At 40.7% G+C, this 6,000-nt stretch overlaps 1 protein-coding gene across 4 annotated transcripts in view; it reads right to left on the bottom strand.

Annotated features, from left to right (window-relative positions):
• The window catches only part of FHIT (fragile histidine triad diadenosine triphosphatase), a 616,103-nt gene extending 610,851 nt beyond the window's left edge, over nucleotides 1–5,252 (bottom strand). For 2 of the 4 annotated variants that reach the window (XM_087744937.1, XM_087744936.1), the window contains exon 1: nucleotides 5,103–5,245. The gene's annotated coding sequence lies outside the window, so the exon portion shown is untranslated. Of the gene's footprint in view, nucleotides 1–508; nucleotides 528–5,102 lie in introns of those variants that run through there. The other 2 variants (XM_087744939.1, XM_087744941.1) reach the window with 2 other exon arrangements.
• Nucleotides 5,253–6,000: the final 748 nt, after the last annotated feature.

A 6,000-nucleotide genomic window follows, 5' to 3' on the forward strand; every position in this document is an offset into this window, starting at 1 on the left:
CTTGACTCTGCTACGTAGTTGCATATTGATAATTATTTTAGATTTTATGTGATTCCTACACATTTCCTTTTGTCTTTCATTTTCTTTAATGTGACAGGACTATGTTTTTCTGTGCAGTTTTTCTAAGACCCAAGGAATCTGTGGCTCTTCTGGAGAAGACAATACTACCAAACACATTACTGTTCAAAAACTTTCACTTACATGAACACAAATCAGTATTCTGAATCTTTACAACACAATCACCATTTCTGTGCTGTGTATGTATAAAGCAAGAATAAACTGTAATCTAGGGATTCCTGCCAGAAGAGTGGCACCAGGGCCAACAGACATACACCACTATTTATACAGCTACTTGTACTCCCAAGTTCTTCTTCCTTTTTTTACAGGAGTCAGTGCTTTAATTTACCTTAAGTATTTTAAAATACACATTCTGTACTCCTTGGTTGTCATTACAAATATTTGCAAGGAGAACATTCCACTTGAAATGTACATCGGAACACTATCTCACCTGACTTCTGCTCCAAGAAAGCTGAAACCTGGTAACTTAAACAGATCAACTGGCAGAAGCAAGCTGAAGTAATCTCGTAAAATCTGGAAAAGCAAGTAGGAATGGAAAGGTCCAGTATCAGCAGCTGACTTTAACAAGGATAAAGCATCAACAAAGGAAAATTAAGTTCAAAAATAGCATTAGCTATTTTGTCTATTCGTTATGAAAACTTGCTTTTTTTGAACTCTACTTGGTCTGTGACACCGCTTTATATATAAGAAATAAGATGGGAGGAAAAAGAAATTTCTAATCACTGCAGCAAAAAGGAGTCTGGTCAACAAAGCATTTCCTTAGAAAGGTCAGTAACGTACTGTCCACAATTATAATAATCTGATTACTGCAAGATGTGCCTCCAGAATGCTAGTTTTCCTATATTTGAATAATTGCTATGCTGATCAAGCTCCTCTTCAACACCACCTCAAGCTAAAGTTTAACCAGAATCAAGAATGATTCCTTAATGTTCCATTTGCCAATCAAAGCAAATTCTCTGGCCGAGTATAGATAATAACTCTATTAAAATGTAGCTAATGAATCATCTGATTACTGTCCCAATCCTTGAAACTCAGCACAATGATATCCACTTCTGGTGGAATATCACAATAATAGCAAAAGATCAACAGAAGTAAAATTGAATATCCATGAAAATATTCATGAAGTCTGCAACATTTATCTCCTGTACTTCACTTGAAGACAGGGGAAACAAGTAAAATAGAAAATAGACCTTCAATACATTGTGCTGTCTAGCTATGGGATTTCTTATGTTAATGATTTCAACTTTCGGGGGTGGGGTGGTATTTTTCAAAATAACAAAGTCTAATGCACTCAAAACCCGTCTTTTCTTCCACCCTGTTACCAGAACCATCTGCAGGAACCTATCTATGTACCTTCTCCTCTCTGAAGGTAACCTCAGCCCTCCTGCTCCGATACACCTCCCTGAGGGATTACATTCTGTTGAACCTCCATTTACGGTCCCTTTACCGTACGGGATTCCTTCTCACAATCTAAATACTTGTAGAGAAGTGCTCTTTTTAAGAGCAACTCTCCAATCTGTCCCTTGTAGGAATACAGTTAACGTATCTACTGTCTTGAAATTTAAGGGGGGAAGAGAATTAGTCTTAATTAGGGACTTCTGTAGAAGCTCTTTCAGCAGCTGAGTCACTTATTGGCTTTTGAGAGAATAAGCAAATTTTAATTGTGTACTCACCAATAAGACTGCATCAACATAGAAAGTGATGGGTTAGTCATAAACAGGATACAACCAAAAAAAGCATGGGAATCAAGTTCAACTAATGTAAGTTTCATTTTTAATAGTAAAGCTTTCTAAATGCTGAACATTATCACGCTGCTTCTCGTACAACCCAATTTTATCCTTAATTTATGTGCATGTTATTATGTAAAGAGGTAACTACTTCACTAGAAAAACTTAAGCACTCAGAAGTGAAAGGCTTCAAATTCTGACATTGAGTATTTATGATGGATATTCAGAATGACCCTGTAGCTTTAGGGACAATCATATTTCCCTCATGTAGACTCAAACACCCAAAGGAACCTGGTAGGCATTTGATCACCAAATAAACCAAACCCAGATTTGGCTAGGCCTTTTTTTTTTTTTAAAAAAAAAAATCTCATTAGATACACATTTTTAACATTGCACTCAGAAAACATGAGTTATAAACTACAAGGATGCATAAAGAACACATTGTGCCAAACATATCTGACAGTTTTATTTGATAAATTACTGGTGTAGTAGAAAAAGACAAGAAGAATGAACATAATTTATTAAGACCTTCTTTAAGGCGTCCATCTTTCCCTAGAGCTTATGGAAATAACAAAGCAACAAAAACATGTAGCCCTGTAAGAATAATTTAATGTAAATGTGAAGAATCTATAGTAAGGCAAACAAGACATTTAAACTATTATTAAAAAAAAGGAGAAAACATGGATGATATTGGACAACCTAAGTTCCACTTAAAAACAATTCATCTTAATGCACAAAACAAAACATTGCCTACATAGCATTAAATTATTTGGAAATAATCAACTTGCATTTTGGAATCATTCTACTATTACAATTTGAGCTACAGAAGTCAACAACAGTTTTCTTGCAGACTTAATAGATCAATATTTGGGCCTCTGTAGTAAACATTACCAGTTTGTCTGAAGCTGTTTATATACACACTAATGACATTCTATACACAAATCAGTTGACAAGGTTGAAAAGTGGCAATATTTTTAACTTTCACAGAAACAGGAAAAACTATAAATACATAAAATTATATAAATAAACGTAATTGACAAATGAAGCTGCAGACACTGGAGAAGAAAGAATGACTTTGGCATGTATAAAACTGAATAACTATTTACTGCAAATTCACAAAAGGATTCATGTGACAGATGACAAAATGAATATGAGAGGATTACACATTGTAACTATAAAAAGACAAATCCTATAAAGTATGTACACAGTTGTAATATGCAAGACAAGTGGATAATCCTGTGCTCAACATTACATTATATGAGTTGACCCAAGCCATTGTTTCCAATATAATTTCTATATCCTCCAATTTTCCCAACATGTAAAAATATTAACTTGGTCACTAGTAAAGTCAATGGAAACTTAAACATACAATTCAAAGGCTGTCAAACTAAAATATTTGACTATTACTACAGCCTGAGTTTAATACACTCTTCTCATTGCACTCTGCAACTGAGACAAGCCATAACAAAAGCAAAACAAAATTATGAAAAGCTGAACACAAACGTCTGAAAAATGGACTCAACTAAAAAACCCTGTTTAATAAATAAGTGAAAACAGGTAGGCACTACAGTTTTCACATAAATGAGCCTTAATTCTTCTAAGTTTTCGCAAGACTATAATACCAACTAAATAAACAGCATGTTTTGAAGAGATTTGAATAGAACTTGCATCAGAAGTGCTATACTTGGAAACATAACAGTGCACATTGAATGAAACTAGCAACATTTCTGTCCAAATATCTTACAAGGGAAAGAAATAAACAAGCTGAAAGAAACACAACTAAAGGTTCCATAGTAAGTGGCAGAACTGACAAGTGAACTAAATTCAGCTTTTACCAGCACTCCATGAGTAACATTCATTTCACTAACAGGAAAGCAAGCAGTGTGTGTGTGCAGAATTTCTTTTCAGCACACAGAATGTAACTTTCAAAGATAGGAAAGGTACTCTGCTGTCATTCAAAGATTTAAAACTACTCAGAATATCTAAAAATGCATTTGAAGGGAAATATGAAAGCAGGTTATGAAATCAGGCAGCCTACTATTTATTGGAGATAAGAGACATCTTGCCCTGAGGAAAAAGGCAAAGTATTTAATGCCATTTTTCCATTAGACATTTCACTGATTCAATTTAAAATTAAGTAGCCAAGATCTTAGCACATGCTCTTGAAAGTCTTATTTGAGTCACCAAAATCCAACATTTGAAAATTAATTACTAAGAAAACTGCTTACAGATGACATCTCATGGGCAATTATTCTTTGAACTGAACTCTGTATTCTCCTCTTTTTAAGAATGTTATCATTTAAGATTTTTAATTACATTAAAACCCACAAAAATAATTTAAGCCTAACTGCTTTTTGTCTAAAAAGCAACTTTCACCTGAACATCCCTGAGCTCACATTTTTTTCAGTTCTAGCCTAGAACCAAGAACGAGATGACTATATATACATATTTTTTTTTAGTTCTCCATCTTGATTTTACTCATTTCTTAAGTGGCTTATTAAGAATCTGCAAAATTAATCTGTTCCTCGGACACACGCTATCCTTAGAAAAACACAATTGCCTTTGCTATGTGTATCGTATTGTCACCCAGTCTACCCAGGTGCAGCTAAAATCCTGTATGAACTGCTGTAAGAGCACCAGATCCACCACTTGGACAAAGCCTGTAAACCACCTAAAATGATTTTAAGTGTTACCACCTTGTACATAAAGTCTCTGTGATCCTAGCACGGGTAGGCTGTTGCAACGACTGCTTTGGTTTTGCTGGGGCGTGAAGACTAATTAATTTGCTTTAACCCACTGCACGTTTGTCCAGAAAAAGCGGGCTCCCCCGCCTCTCTTGCTGATCACCGAGAGATCAAGGGCAATCGTGTACGGACGAGATGGGAAAACGCCACCGCAGACACGGAGCAGGGCGCTGCCCGCGCCCCGCCAAACGCCAGCCGCAAGCGAGGGGAGATGGCCAAGCGCTCCCGGCAAATGAAACACTTAAACCAGTGCGAAATGCGGTTTTTCAGTATCCAGCCGGGAGGAAGAAAGGGCCAGTCAGCCGGCCGCAGCCCCGGCGCAGGCCGGCGGGCGCCGAGGGAAGAGAAAGCAGCGGCGACAGAAGAGGAAGCAGCGGCGGTAGCAGCCGCCTCAGGGAGCGCGCGGCCGGCCCGCCCTGAGGCGAGGCGGCGGCGGGCGGCACAGCGCTTCCCTGCCTGCTCTCCTTAGCGGCCGCCGCCTGCTCCCCGCTGGAAAGCTCAGCAGCGCGGAGACGGGGAGGGAGGGGGAAAAGAACACAAAATGGAGACTTACGCTCCCCCTCCTAACACGCATGCGTTGCGCCGGCGAAAAGGGGTGTGCCGCAGCGCCGACAGCGGCCTGTAGCAGCCAAGGGGCGGGCGGGGAGGCGGGTTCGCCCCCTAAGTAATGGCCGCCGAGGCGAGCCCTGTGCGCGCGCGGTGCGCGCGCTCTGCGCGCGCGCGCGGGCAGTGGCAGCCGGTGCCTGAGGGAGCCGGCGGGAGCGGGGTGTTCCCTCTCCCTCTCCCTCTCCCCCGCCATTAGCATCGCTCCGCCATAGTGAGGAGAGCGGCTGCTATGGTGGCCACCCCTCAGCTGGCCCCAGGTTACAGCCCTCAATAGATAAGTTACAGCTGGTGAGTTGAGGAGCACACCTGGGCAGTAAAAGCTCTGCCCGAGTTCAGCTGTGCCCGAAGCGAGTTGCTAGGGGAAAGTCTGACAAGTTGTGTGAGTGCCCTGCTTGACTCAGCATTACAAGTAGGTCACACTGTTACAAGTAGGGAAAGTAGTGTCATGGTGTGCGTCCCACGCTTATGCTGTTGCTCAGGTATCTGCTTTTGGCCCACAATGGAGGCAGAGTTGCAACACTATCATCAGTTTTCCTTTGCTCTTACGTGGCTTTAATTTTTAGTTTCTATGTAGTGATAGACTTTATCCCTCCCCACCTCAGTGCAGGCAGTGGTAATGGCGCTCTGGAATTCCCTGGCACAGACATGGCTGCTGGTGCTCCTCAGTTGCGTATGGGAGGCATATACGGCCCTCTGCAGCAGCGGGCACCTTCCGGAGCTGTGCATCCAGCGCTGTGGTTAGCTTCGGCCATTAAGTATTTCTCCCTCCGCCATTTTCCTAAAGGGAAAAAGCATGGTTAGTAGCTTCCTTTAATTCACTTGGGCTGAGGTTTTTTAGTGAAGAC

The sequence above is a fragment of the Nipponia nippon genome, unplaced genomic scaffold, assembly GCF_047370975.1.
Source record: "Nipponia nippon isolate SJK-2023a ecotype South Korea unplaced genomic scaffold, ASM4737097v1 scaffold_9, whole genome shotgun sequence".
NCBI classification, from domain to species: domain Eukaryota; kingdom Metazoa; phylum Chordata; class Aves; order Pelecaniformes; family Threskiornithidae; genus Nipponia; species Nipponia nippon.